General features: G+C 43.7%; 2 pseudogenes; one reads left to right on the top strand and one right to left on the bottom strand.

Annotated features, from left to right (window-relative positions):
- Positions 1 to 2,621: 2,621 nt before the first annotated feature.
- LOC107129464 (small ribosomal subunit protein eS12-like) lies at positions 2,622 to 3,016 on the top strand (annotated as a pseudogene).
- A 3,438-nt stretch (positions 3,017 to 6,454) lies between these two features.
- LOC135970462 (histone-lysine N-methyltransferase SETMAR-like) lies at positions 6,455 to 14,011 on the bottom strand (annotated as a pseudogene).
- Between the last annotated feature and the right edge of the window lie 1,309 nt (positions 14,012 to 15,320).

Here is a 15,320-nt window from a genome sequence, read left to right as displayed (position 1 = left end):
GATCATTAAAACCCCCTTAATTCAGATTCTCTCTTCTGGTTGAACTCCAAGCCTATCATTGATTCCCCATGAACGCAAGAACTCTGAGACTGAGATTCTCCAGAATTTTCCATAAGCAACAATTCTAAGTCATGACAAAGGTGCTGCACACGGGGCCACGCACAGCCAGCAGGCTCTCAGAGAAGTCTTGAGGTGGAAATGAAAACAGGTAACTTCCATCTGTATGTGTTTCATCTCATTCTATTTTAATTACTAATTTGAGTACAGTCTGTACCGGGTAAGATAGTTAGGTCAATGAAGGGCCACATATATGATGGTGGTCCCATAAGATTATAATGGAGCCAAGAAATTCCTATTGCCTGGTGATGTAGGAGCCATTGTCACACATTACTCACGTGTCTGTGGTGATGCTGGTGTAAACATACCTACTGTACTGCCGGTCATGTAAAAGTCTAGTACAGGCCAGGTGCAGTGGCTCACGCCTATAATCCTAGAACTTTGGGAGGCTGAGGAGCTCAGGAGTTCGAGATCAGCCTGGGCAACATGGCAAAAACCCATCTCTACCAAAAATATATATATATACTTTCTTTTTTGAGGTGGAGTCTCTCTCTGCAATGGCGCAATCTCGGCTCACTGCAACCTCTGCCTCCTGGGTTCGAGTGATTCTCATGCCTCAGCTTCCTGAGTAGTTGGGTTTACAGGCGACTACCACCACACCTGGCCACTTTTTGTACTTTTAGTAGATACGGGGTATCACCATTTTGGCCAGGCGGGTCTTGAACTCCTGACCTCAGGTGATCCACTCGCCTTGGCCTCCTAAAGTGCTGGGATTACAGGTGTGAGCCACAGTACCTGGCCCCAGTATATTTATATTTACTTATTTATAGCATATTCTTTCTATTAATCCACAACTTTGAGCATTAGTGCTATGAAGTAAATGCTATGTGTCATATTTTGCCAGGGTCAGACTGTGTGCCCAACTCTGGTATCACTTTTGAGGTTAAAGACTTGGGCTACCACCTTGGATCCTCCGTCTCATCTCTCAGTCTGAGGAAAGCAGGCTGCCATCTTGTAAGCCACCCAGTGGAGAGGCCTGTGTGGTAAGAGGCTGAAGCCTTCTGCCCTAGTGAGTTGAGAACCAATACCTACCAACAACTAGGACAGTGAACTTGGAAGTTAAGTCCAGTGTCTAATGAGCCTTGAGATGACAGCCCCTGGCCAACAGCTTAAATGTAATCTCGTGAGAGTCCCTGAGTCAGGACCAGCTAAGCCATTTCTGGTTTCCTGATCTTCACAAAATGTGAAATAATAAATGTTTGGGGGTTTTGGTGTTTAAAAAAATACTATGTGTTTGTGTTTAAAGGACGAATAAATTACATGTAAATTTGCAAGTCTAAGGATTTTCAGATGTTTTATAAAGAGGACTGCGGTAGATTCTTCTTGACTTTAGCAAATACAAATTCTCAGTGGTTACTGCTCCTATCTGAGCTGAGGCCTTGGTGTTTCTCATGTCCCAGTTTGGCTGAAGCCCTACTCTGCGAGACTGCTGCACTGCTAGGTTTCCGAATAGGATCAGCATCGAGCTCTCAGAGGCAGGTGTATGAGTAGGAAATGAGTTCATTAAACGGCAGGCAGAGTTACAGAACAATTTCACAATGAAGACAGTGCTACAAGGAGAACAGAGTGACCACAGAGGCAGAATCAGCTATGATCATCTCATCTACAAATAAAAAAACCAAGAGGTGCTCAACCAAAAACAACTGAAATTGAACTGTGGGTACAATGGCCTTTTTTTCATGCTTGGGGCTGAGAGGCTCCAGAATTTTACACAACGACACTAAAACATTGCCTACCTTCAGACCTAATAGTTCTGAATGAAAATTTCAAGTTATTTTTTGGAGTGCCAAATTATATGTACATTTAAATGTCGAAGTTTAATATAGGACAGTCTTTGGCTGGGCACAGTGGTTGACGCCTGTAATCCCAGCACTGTGGGAGGCGGAGGTGGGTGGATTACCTGAGGTCAGGAGCTCGAGACCAGCCTGGCCAACATGGTGAAACCCCATCTCTACTAAAACTACAAAAATTAGCCAGGCATGGTGGCGGGCCCCAGCTACTTGGGAGACTGAGGCAGGAGTATCACTTGAACCTGGGAGGCGAGCTGGAGTGAATCAAGACCGCACCATTGCACTCCAATCTGGGGTGACAAGAGCAAAACTCTGTCAAAAAAAAAAGAATAGTTGTTGGATCTGAAAGATGTTTCCCCTAGAGGCCCAAGAGACTTTTGCATCAGAAACAGAGAAAGGTAAATAACCCATTGTGGAAAGAATGACTTTGCAAGGGAGGCCGAAGAGAAGAGAAGTTTACAGTTAATTCCACTTAGATGGAACCTCGACGCAGTAACTAAAGTCAATACTGTAACTAAAGTCAACATTGTTAAAGTCAATATTTGTAAAAGACACAATAGGTTGGCTTGACAATGGTAAGAGTAAGTCTCTCAGATCTAGGCAGAAATTTTTAACATGCTGGGAATTTGAGGCTCTTTCCCAGCCGCTGCCGAGTCGTGCGGAGGCAGAGGCTTGGGTGTGTTCAAGATTCGGCTTCACCTGTAACCCACCGCCATGGCCGAGGAAGGCATTGCTGCTGGAGGTGAAAATGGACATTAATACTGCTTTACAAGAGGTGCTGAAGACCGCCCTCATCCACGATGGCCTCGCACGTGGAGTTCGCGAAGCTGCAGAAGCCTTAGACAAGTGCCAAGCCCATCTTTGTGTGCTTGCACCCAACTGTGATGAGCCTATGTATGCCAAGTCGTGGAGGCCCTTTGCCCTGAACACCAAATCAACCGAATTAAGGTTGATGACAAGAAACTAGGGGAATGGTTGGCCTCTGTAAAATTGACAGAGAAGGGAAACCTTGTAAAGTGGTTGGTTGCAGTTGTATAGTAGTTAAGGACTATGGCAAGGAGTCTCAGGCCAAGGATGTCATCAAAGAGTACTTCAAATGCAAGAAATGAAGAAATAAATCTTTGGCTCATACACACACACACAAAAAGAATTTGAGGGGCCACACATTTTTAGAACTTCTGAGGTGCCACCATTTCACTGAAGTAAATGCTTTGGCCAGGCACAGTGGCTGATGCCTGTAATCCCAGCATTTTGGGAGGCCAAGGCGGGTGGATCACCTGAGGTCAGGAGTTTGAGATCAGCCTGGTCAACATGGTGAAACCCTGTTCTTTACTAAAAATACAGAAATTAGCCAGACGTGGTGGTGCACACCTGTAGTCTCAGCTACTTTGGAGGCTGAGGCAGGATAATTGCTTGAACCCAGGAGGCAGAAGCTGCAGTGAGCTGAGACCATGGCACTGCACTCTAGCCTGGGTGACAATAAGACTCTGTCTCAAAAAGAAGGAAGGAAGGAAAGAAGGAAGGAAGGAAGGAAGAAAGGAAGGAAGGAAGGAAGGAAGGAAGGAAGGAAGGAAGGAAGGAAGGAAGGAAAGAAATCCTTTAAAACACTTCCACTTTTTTTTTTTTTTTTTTTTTTTTTGAGACGGAGTCTCGCTGTGTCTCCCAGGCTGGAGTGCAGTGGCGTGATCTCGGCTCACTGCAAGCTCCGCCTCCCGGGTTCACGCCATTCTCCCGCCTCAGCCTCCCAAGTAGCTGAGACTACAGGCGCCCGCCACCACGCCCCGCTAGTTTTTTTTGTATTTTTAGTAGAGACGGGGTTTCACCATGTTAGCCAGGATAGTCTCGATCTCCTGACCTCGTGATCCACCCGCCTCGGCCTCCCAAAGTGCTGGGATTACAGGCTTGAGCCACCGCGCCCGGCCAAACACTTCCACTTTTAAATGTGAGATTTTAATCATATTCAGCTCCAATTTAGCGAAGACACAATGTCTGTAGAATGTGACCTCTGCTGATACTTTGATCTTTAATAATCTTTTTTTCCTCGTATCATAATTAAATAGTAGATCTCTCATATGAAACCATTGTTTAGTTTGTAATGTTGGGCCTTGTATTTTTGTCCACCATTTCATTTTTGTGCCCTTTACAGTAGACAGCTGTGATGAAGAGGTCGTTGGTCATGTTGTCTTGTGTGCAACGCATGCCCATCATGCAGATTTCTCATCACTCCAGGAGGTTTGTGCCTCTGTCTGTGTGTCCAGGTACCATCTCTGCAGGTAGGAACTGTTAATACACTAGAAAAGAATCACTTTGGGTTTTCCAACCTTTTAGCCCCAAACAGAGCATTTCCTGTCTTTCTGTTCCACTGGGATCTCATTAATTCTCCAACTCAACCATACAGGTAACTCCTGTATCTTTATTGGAGCATCCTGGTGGATGGAGGTAACAGAAGCTGCTACTTGAATACTAGGCTGATGCCAGTATATGGGTACCATGGATAGTCTCACCCACCCCCATCTTTAATCACTTCCTCTGTTGACTTTTTTTAAATAGAAATGTTGAAATCTATTTTAGGTTTAAAAATAAACAGAGGCATCCAAATTGGAAAGGAAGTGTTCACAGATCATCTGGGCTTATATGCAGCAAACCCTAATAATTACACACACAAACACACATACACAGTTAGAATCAATGTGTTTAGCAAAGTTGTAGGATATAAAGTCATACAAAAATTAGTTGCATTTTTATATGCTAACAGCAATCCGAATAGGAAATTAACAGAAAAATTATCATGAAAAAGAATTAAATATTTCAGAATTTACTTAACCAATGAGGCAAAACCTTGTGCATTGAAAACATTACTGAAATCAATGAAAGAAGACACAAATAAATGAAAAGACTTCTCATGTTCGTGGATTGAAAGACATAATATTATTAAAATATCAATACTACACAAATAGGCTGGGCATAGTGGCTTACACCTGTAATCCCAGCACTTTGGTAGGCTGAGGTAGACGGATCACCTGAGGTCAGGAGTTTGAGACCAGCCTGGCCAACATAGTGAAACCCTGTCTCTACTAAAAATACAAAAATTAGTTGGATGTGGTGGCAGGCACCTGTAATCCAGCTACTTGGGAGGCTGAGGCAGGAGAATCACTTGAACCTGGGAGGCAGAGTTTGCAGTGAGCCAAGATGGTGCCATTGCACTCCAGCCTGGGCAACAGAGGAAGATTCCATCTAAAAAAAAAACAAAAAACAAAAAACACAAACAGATTCAATGCAATCCCTACCAAAATCCCAATGGCAGAAAAGTCTATCCCCAAATTTATATAAACTCTCAAGGGACTCTGAATGGCTAAAATAATCTTGAAAAAGAACGAAGCTGGAGGAGTCACACTTCTTGATTTCAAAACTTGCTATAAAACTACAGTAATCAAAATAATATGGTATGCATAAAGACAGTAGAATAGAATAGAGAACTCAGAAATAGACCCATGCATGTATGGCCAAATGATGTGTTTAATTTCTTCTTATTTTTTTGAGATGGGGTCTTGCTGGTCTTGAATTCCTGGACTCAAGCAATTCTCCTACCTCTGTCTCCTGAATAGTGAGGACTACATATGTGTGCCACTTCACCCAGCTAAATGGCTTTTGACAAAGATGCCAAAACCGTTCAATGAAGAAAGAACAGCCTTCCAAAAAATGGTGTTGGAAAAACTGTATTTCCATATGCAAACAAATCAAATTGAGTCCTTACTTTATACCATACATGGAAAGTAACTTAAAATGGATCAAAGAACTAAATATAAAACTTAGAACTATTAAACTCTTAAACGGAAACAGGGGAAAAGCTGACATTGGATTTGGCAAGTGTTTCCCAGATATGATACCAAAAGCATAGGTAACAATGGTAAAAATGCGTAAATCAGACAGCACCAAAACTGTAAACTGGCTGGGCATGGTGGCTTACGCCTGTACCCTCAGCACTTTGGGAGGCAGAGGCGTGTGGATCACCTGAGGTCAGGAGTTTGAGACCAGCCTAGGCAACATGGCGAAACCCCATCTCTACTAAAAGTACAAAAATTAGCTAGGTGTGGTGGCGCATGCCTGTAGACCCAGCTACATAGGAGGCTGAAGCAGGAGAATTGGTTGAACCCGGGAGGCAGAGGTTGCAGTGGGCCGAGATTGCACCACTGCACTCCATCCTCGGCAACAGGGCGAGACTTTATCTCAAAAAAAACCCAAAACAACTACAAATTTCTTTGCATTAAAAGACACAATCAAAAGACTGAAAAGGTAACCTATGGAGTAGCAGAAAATATGTACAAATCATATATCTGAAAAGGAGTTACTATCCAGAATACATAAAGACTCCTACAACTCAACAACAAAAAAGTCAAATGACCCAATGTAAAAGGGCAAAGGACTTGAATAGACATTTCTTCAATAAATATAAATGATATTCAAATGACTCATCTCACCTCACAACCACTAGGATGGCTACTTTCAAAGCAACAGAAAAAAAAAAACGGTGAGGATGTGGAGAAATTTTAATTCTTGTGCACTGTTGGTGGGATTGCGCAAAAGTAATTGTGAGTATGGCTCGTGAATTTTAAATCATTATAACTAGGCCCAGACACATCTTTATTAATCAAAATAGGAACCATTACAATCAACACATTTTTACCAACAAGAAATAAGTTTGTTTATTCCTGTAGCTTAAAAATCTGTGCTTTGGGATTCAACGAACTCTTGGAAAGCATTTTCTGCACCCCGCTGGTTGTGGAAGCGTTTTCCTTGCAACAAGTTGTCAAGATGCTTGGTAGTCAATTGGTGAGAGGCCAGGTGAATACGACGGATGAGGTAAAACTTTGTTGCCCAATTCTTTCCACTTTTGAAGCATTGGTTGTGCAACGTGAAGTCCTGTGTTGTTGTGGAGAAGAACTGGTCCCTTTCTGTTGACCAATGCTGGCTGCAGGCGTTGCAGTTTCTGGTGCATCTCATTGATTTGCTAAGCATACTTCGTAGATGTAATGGTTTCATGAGGATTCAGAAAGCTGTAGTGGATCAGACCAGCAGCAGATCACCAAACAGTGACCGTGACCCTTTTTTTTGGTGAAAGTTTGACTTTGGGCCGGGCGCGGTGGCTCAAGCCTGTAATCCCAGCACTTTGGGAGGCCGAGACGGGCGGATCACGAGGTCAGGAGATCGAGACCATCCTGGCTAATATGGTGAAACCCCGTCTCTACTAAAAAATACAAAAAAAAAACTAGCCGGGCGAGGTGGTGGGCGCCTGTAGTCCCAGCTACTCGGGAGGCTGAGGCAGGAGAATGGCGTAAACCCGGGAGGCGGAGCTTGCAGTGAGCTGAGATCCGGCCACTGCACTCCAGCCTGGGCAACAAAGCGAGACTCCGTCTCAAAAAAAAAAAAAAAAAAAAAAAAAGGTTGACTTTGGAAGGTGTTTTGGAGTTTCTTCTCGGTTGTTGTATAAAATCCACTTTTCGTCTCACACCACAATCTGATTGAGAAATGGTTCGTTGTTGTTGTGTAGAATAAGAGAAGATGACACTTCAAAATGACGATTTTTTAAAACTTTCGCTCAGCTCATGAGGCACCTGCTTATGGAGCTTTTTCACCTTTCCAATTTGCTTCAAATGCCGAACGACCATAGAATGGTCGACGGTGAGTTCCTCGGCAACTTCTCGTGTAGTTGTAAGAGGATCAGCTTCGATGATTGCTCTCAATTGGTCATTGTCAGCTGCTGATGGCTGTCCACTACCCTCCTCATCTTCAAGATTCTCATCTCCTTTGAAAAACTTCTTGAACCGTCACTGCACTGTATGTTCATTAGCAGTTCCTGGGCCAAATGCATTATTGATGGTGCAAGTTGCCTCTGCTGTTTATGACCTATTTTGAGCTCAAATTTGCTTTTTGTCTAACATCTTTTTTTTTTTTTTTTTTTAGATGGAGTCTTACTCTGTTGCCCAGGCTGGAGTGCAGTGGTGTGATCTCAGCTCATTGCAACCTCTGCCTCCCAGGTTCAAGTGATTGTTCTGCCTCAGCCTCCCAAGTAGTTGGGACTACAGGTGCCTGCCACCACGCCTGGCTAATTTTTGTATTTTTAGTAGAGACGGAGTTTTGCCATGTTGGCCAGGTTGGTCTCGAACTCCTGATCTCAGGTAATCCACCCACCTCAGCTTTCCAAAGTGCTGGGATTACAGGTGTAAGCCACCGTGTCTGGCCAATTGTCTAATATCATTTCCATAGTCTAAAATAAATATAATATAAATAGCAAGTAATAAGTCATTAGCAAAAAAACAAAGTGAGAAATGCACATTAAAATGATGTATAATATAACCACATTTATTTAAGAATGTTTTCTAATATCAAAGTGCACATTTCAACAACACAAAAACTGCAATTACTTTTGCATCAACCTAATAAAATGGTTTATCCACTATGGAAAACAGTAGGGCAAAAAAATAAAAATGGAATTATCATATGATGCAGCAATTTCACTTCTGGGTATATATCCATAAGAATTGAAAGCAAGATCTGGATACCCATGTTCATAGAAGCATTATTCACAATAGCCAAGAGGTGGAAGTAACCCAAGTGTCCACGGATGGATGAATGGATGGATGGATGGATGGATGGATGGATGGATGGACTGATGGGTGGATGGATGGATGGACGGATGGGTGGACGGATGGATGGATGGATGGATGGACAGCTGGACGGACAGACGGATGGATGGATGGATGGATGGATGGATGGATGGATGGAAGAATGGATGGATGGATGGATGGATGGATGGGTGGATGGATGGATGGATGGATGGATGGATGGATGGATGGAAGGATGGATGGATGGATGGATGGATGGATGGATGGATGGATGGATGGATGGATGAATGGATGGATGGGTGGATGGATGGATGGACAAAGTGACAAAACGTGGTAGATGCAGACAATGGATTATTATTCAGTCTTAAAATGGAAAAAAATTCTGAAACCTGCTACCACTCTGAGGACATTATGCTAAGTGAAGTAAGACAGTAACACACACAAAATATACTGTACAGTGATTCCACTTACATAAAGTGTCTAGAGTAGTCAAATTCATAGAAACAGATTGATGGTTGCCAGGGGCTTAGAGAAATAAGGGGTTGTTTAATAGGTGTAGAGTTTTGATTTTGCAAGATGAAAAAGTTCTGGGCCAGGTACGGTAGCGCATGCCTGTAATCTCAGCTCTTTGGGAGGCTGAGGTGGGTGAATTGTTTGAGCTCAGGAGTTTGAGACCAGCCTGTGCAACATGGTGAAACTCCTTCTTTATTTATTTATTTTATTTTTAATTTAAAAAAAGAAGTTCTAGAGGTTGGTTGCACAACAATGTGAATGTACTTGACACACAACTGACCTATATGCTTAGAAATGGTTTAAGATGATAAATTCTGTGTTACACATTTTGTTACCACAACAAAAATTAAAAAAAAAAAACAAAAACGGCAAGACTTTGCTCAGTGACCAAAGAGATTGCTTTTCTTTTACAATTCAGATCCTTGGAAGAAAAGTCTACACAGCACTAAGTTTTCACCTCTGCCTCATTCCCCAGTGCTCTGCCACATGGTGTCTGTGCCTGCCACTCCAGCAGGCTGCTGTCTCTCTGTCCCGGCTGCCACCTACGGACAGCATGTCTTTGCCTCTGTCTTTGTTCATACCCCGCAGCACTTGATGCTGTTGACCACTTCCCTTGGGAAACCTCTGCTTCCCAGTTTTGTCTCTCTCTAGGCGACTGACCTTTGGATTGTTTTGCAGACTTATTTTTGATGTTTTGTGAATGTGGCTCTTCCTCAAGGCCCCATCCTAGGCCTTCTGCTCTCTCTCATTCTCTATCTCCATTTATTTATTTATTTACTTACTTATTTAGAGATAGAGTCTTGCTCTGGCACACAGGTTGGAGCGCAGTGGTGCAATCTCGGCTCACGGGCTCAAGTGATTCTCCTGCTGCAGCCTCCCCCAAGTAGCTGGGATTACAGGTGTGTACCACCACACCCAGTTAATTTTTTGTATTTTTGTAGAGGCAAGGTTTCACCATGTTGTCCAGGCTGGTCTCGAACTCCTGACCTCAAGTGATGTGCCCAACTCGGCCAATCCCAAAGTGTTGGGATTACAGGTGTGAGCTACCATGCCTGGCCATCTGTCTCCTTCTTAAGTGAACTCAGCCCCTTTTACAACTTTAGCAGTGTTTGGAAGGAAAAAATTTTCTTTTACCCTTTATTTATTTATCTTACTTTTATTGAGGTCTGTGAGTTAAACAAACAAAACACGGATCTGCAAGAGAAAAGACAGATTTTTATTCATGTATGTATGGGAGTGCCCAGAAAAATGTGACGCAAGGAGGCTATTAGAATTGGGGGGCGGTTGGCCAGGTGTGGTGGCTCATGCCTGTAATCCCAGCACTTTGGGAGGCTGAGGCGGGTGGATCACCTGATGTGAGGAGATCGAGACCAGTCTGGTTTCACCTAACGTGGTGAAACCCCGTTTCTACTAAAAATACAAAAAATTAGCTGGGCATGGTGGCACGTACCTGTAATTCCAGCTACTCGAGAGGCTGAGGCAGGAGAATCGCTTGAACCCAGGAGCCGGAGGTTGCAGTGAGCCGAGATTGCACCACTGTACTCCAGCCTGGGCAACACAGCAAGACTCTGTCTCAAAAAAAAAAAAAAAAAAAAGAATGAGAGGCTTATGTATCCCCTTAATAGAAGGAGGGAGGAGGGTTAGGGATACTTATAGAAAAGTCTATGTCTCTTAGGAAAGATAAATGGCCCTTAGAAGACTAAATGTAAGATGTGATCATTTTGCAACAATGTCTGTCTGGGTGTGGTGCTGACATCCCTTCTCTGCTCCAGCGCAGAAAATTTATGACCTCTTTTGGGAGGCACTGCTTTTAGGCAGGTAAAGGAGTTTGGAAAAAAATCTATTCTCAAATACCTTCAGTTCAAAATAATCTTTATTTGCCACAGTGGCAAAATCTGGAAACTTCTAGTAGCCACTTACTTGCCAAGAATGCCCCAAAGTGTACCTTAGCCCAGTCTCTCTTCTGTGATCCAGAACACACTTTCCAATTGCCTCAGCGCACATCAACAAGAACATCAAAATGCATTCATCTCCTTTTCCTATAAACCTATTTTTTTCCTTGTATTTCACATCATGCTGGTTCATCAAGCCGGAAAACTTCAAGTCATGCCAAATTCCACATCTCCCTCATCCGATAATGAAACCTGATTCATTCTGTCTCCTGAGAGCTTTTGATACTTGTTTCCCTCCCACCATTGTCACCACTACAGACTGTTATCATTAGGCCCTTACAATCTCCCCCTTATTATATTGTCCTAATTTACATTACAGCACAGATGTCCAATGTGCCATATGTGTGTTTGTGCAGGTTAACTTTAATCTACACTCTAGGAGCTGTTGGTTAACATTTCCAAGACCCTGATTCTGATGTTTTTCAGCCTTTACAAAGAATACAATTCTGATACAGGTTACAACCTAGATGAAGCTTGAAAGCAAGCTAAGTGAAATAAGCCAGACACAAGAGGACAAATATTGCATGATTCTACTTATATGAGGTACTTAGAATAGTCAAATTCATAGAGACAGGAAGTGGACTGGTGTTTCCCAGGGTTTGGGAGGAGGGGATAACAGGGCGTTTGTGTTTTATAGGTAGAGATTTACTTTGGAAAGATGAAAAAGTTCTGAAGATGGATGGCAGTGCTGATGATTACACAATAATATTCATGTACTTAATACGGCTGAATTGTACACTTAAAATGATTAAAATGGTGAATTTTATTTGTATGTTTACCACAATAGAAAAAAAAGAGTGAAGGCCAGGTGCAGCAGCTCACACCTGTAATCCCAGCACTTTGGGAGGCCGAGGTGGGCAGAGCACTTGAGGTCAGGAGTTCAAGACCAGCCTGGGCAACATGGCAAAACTTTGTTTCTACTAAAAATGCAAAAATTAGCTGGGTGTGGTGGCGTGCACCTGTAGTCTCAGCTACTCAGGAGGATGAGGCACGAGAATCACTTGAACCCGGGAGGCAGAGGCTGCAGTGAGCCGAGATCACACCATTGCACTCCAGCCTGGGTGACAGAGACTCTGTCTCAAAAAACAAAACAACAAAACAATAACAACAACAACAACAAAACCAACAAAACCCAGGCCCTAATCAAAACTCCACCCACAGAAGGTACTTCAGATACCTCATTTAATCTGTACTAGAGGGGCTGGGCACAGTGGCTTGCACCTGTAATTCCAGCACTTTGGAAGGCCAAGGCAGGTGGATCACCTGAGGTCAGGAGTTTGAGACCAGTCTGACCAATATGGTGAAGCCTTGTCTCTACTGAAAACACAATTAGCTGGGCGTGGTGGCATACGCCTGTATTCCCAGCTACTCAGGGGGCTGAGACAGGAGAATTGCTTGAACCCGGGAGGTGGAGGTTGCAGTAAGCCAAGATCGCGTCATTGCAGTCCAGCCTGGGGGACAGAGCAAGACTCTATCTCCAAAAAAAAAAAAAAAAAAATCTGTACTAGAGAATTCACTGATCAGCAGAAAGATGTTAAAGATCCTTTTCATATGTATATATGTGTGTGTGTGTATATATATATATTTTTTTTATATAGGGACCACTGCAATGGGGCCTTGCAGTGGGGGAGAGAGGTTGGGTTCAGCTCCCAAAGATCATTTTCTTTTTATTTGATTGATTGATTGAAAATATAGGGTCTCACTTTGTTGCCAGGCTAGCCTTCAACTCCTGGCTTCAAGTGATCCTCCCCTGCCTCAGCCTCCCAAATTGCTAGGATTACAGGCATGAACTGCCACAGCTGACCCCATTTTTTAAGAGTGGGGATCTCATCGTCACCCAGGCTGGAGTGCAAAGATCATTTTCAATTGGCAAATGAAGTGATAAAGACAGTGCCTGCTAGAAAGCTACATAAGCACTTACCCTCTTGTACAAATGTGTGCACAGATGAACTCAGTAGCCCAACACCTTCAGAGTGATTCCTTCATATAGAAACTCTAGAAATCTGGTAGTGTGTCCCCTCTATTCCCACCCTCTCTCAGTCATATTTCATGAAGGTCTTTTGTTAGAGAAGGCTTGCTGGCATCCTGTCCTCAGAGCGTTGTCATATTTGCCATGGATTGGGTCTTTTCTGTGAGCCATCTCTGCTCCAAAAGGCTAGAGAGCTAGGATTTCACCGGTCTCGCTCACACAACAGCATGTATGACTGTTTCTGTGCCTGCTTGCTCCTGACGTTTGTATCTGCTTAAAACCCTGGGGACTTCTTGGTTGCCTCTAATCCTGAGAGACTGCTGAATTTCTCCCGTCATCCTCCTACAATGCAAGTCAGGTCATGTCAATTTCTCACTCCAAATTCTTCAGTAGACCCGTCTGCCCCCTCCCATTACATTCAGAGGAAAATCCCAACTCCTGCCCTCCAGGATCTGCACCTACCTTCCTCTCCCTTCTTCACTCCAATGTGGAAGCCCCTGAATCTGCCCACGCCTCTCCCACCTCCATACCTCTGCGCATGCCGTTTGTTCTGCCTACAAAGCTCTTCCTCTCCCTACACTCTTTGGTTTCAGGAAACACAGCTGAATTCAGGGACTCCAAGTCCTTGCCTAGAAGGATATCATCTGTGCCTGGAATTTTACCTTTTTTTTTTTCCAGCATACTTGCAGCAGCAATGAAAGCATCCAGTTTGCATAGAAAGAAGAGTGAAGTAGACACAGTAGAGAGAAACAGAGATGACTTCTCAGAAGGAGGAAGAAAGAAACCCAGGGGACAGCTGCTTTTGTTCCTAAACTGGTCCAGTTCCCGGGTTCCTTTCCTCCTGGGAGCCATCTGAGCCCTCTGTCCTTGGGTTCTGGGAGCTGGTTGGGAAGTTCTTTTGTAGCCAGTTGAGTCTTAACCAGGATACAGGTCTGCAGACTTACCCCTTTCCTGGTGGTAAGGCCAGCCCCGAGCCATCCTGGAAGACCTGCTGGGGGTGGGCTCGGGGGAGCTGTGGCTGCTCCCCACCCTCCCAGGGCTGGCCATCTGGATCAGCCTGCACTCTCTGCTTTTGGAAGAGCTGGTTTAGCAATCTGGTATCTTAAAGTCAAATTAGGTAATTTGACTTTCAAGTCCACTCAGTTGATCATCAAGAAAGAATGTAAAAGGCCAGGCAGTGGCTCGTGCCTGTAATCCCAGCACTTTGGGAGGCCGAAGCAGGTGGATCACCTGAGACCAGGAGTTCAAGACCAGCCGGGCAAACATGGTGAAACCCCATCTCTGCTAAAAATAAAAAAATTAGCCAGGTGTGGTGGCACGCACCTGTAATCCCAGCTACTCGGGAGGCTGAGGCAGGAGAATCACTTGAACGGGAGGCAGAGGTTGCAGTGAGCTGAGATCGAGCCACTGCACTCCAGCCTGGGCGACAGAGCAAGATCCTATCTCAGAAAAAAAAAAAAGAAGAAGAAGAAAGAAAGAGAGAGAGAAAGAGAGAGAACAAATGAAAGAAAGGAAGAGAGAAAGGAAAGAAAGAAAGAAAGAAAGAAAGAAGAAAGAAAGAAAGAAAGAAAGAAAGAAAGAAAGAAAGAAAGAAAGAAAGAAAGAAAAGAAAGAAAGAAGAAAGAAAGAAAGAAAGAAAAAGAAAGTTAAAAGCCTAAAGAAATACCTAACAATTTCTTCAGGGGGAACATATCTAACCCCAAAAGACAAGAAGGAAGGGTACCCAACGTAATAGCAGAAACCATAAGAAATGTTTGCCAGGGACAGGTTACACTGAAACACCCAAAGCTAATGTTAATATGGCATCTCCTTGGGGTAGTTGCAGAAAAGCATTTTGTTCTAGATTCTTCACTTGCGCATGCTCCAACCTGAGGCTCTCCTTAGGAGCTTAGGTAAAACAGGAAGCATGAGTAAGCTATACTTTGGGTTTTTAAGTTAATAACAGCAAGAAAGACCGAAATAGGATTTTTTTTTTTTTCAATCAGGGTCTCTCTATGTTGCCCAGGCTAGAATGCAGTGGCACCATCATAGCTCACTGCAACCTTGACCCCCTGGGCTCAAGTGATCCTCTCACCTCAGCCTCCTGAGCAGCTGGGACCACAGGTGTGTGCCACTACACCTGGCTAATTTTTAAAATTCTTTGTAGAGATGAGGTTTCACTATGTTGCCCAGTCTGGCCTCAAACTCCTGGACACAAACGATCCTCCTGCCTCGGCCTCCAAAGTGCTGGGATTACAGGCGTGAGCCACATTACTCGGCCCCAAAATAGGATCTTGAAGTCAATAATTATATTCTTTTTTTCTTTTATAGTATTTTACATATTTATGGGGTACATGTCAGTATTTGTTACACACAC

The sequence above is a fragment of the Macaca fascicularis genome, chromosome 4 (assembly GCF_037993035.2).
Source record: "Macaca fascicularis isolate 582-1 chromosome 4, T2T-MFA8v1.1".
Lineage (NCBI taxonomy): Eukaryota > Metazoa > Chordata > Mammalia > Primates > Cercopithecidae > Macaca > Macaca fascicularis.
Note: the sequence above shows the minus strand (reverse complement) of the source record. Positions and strands in the feature narration are given on the sequence as shown.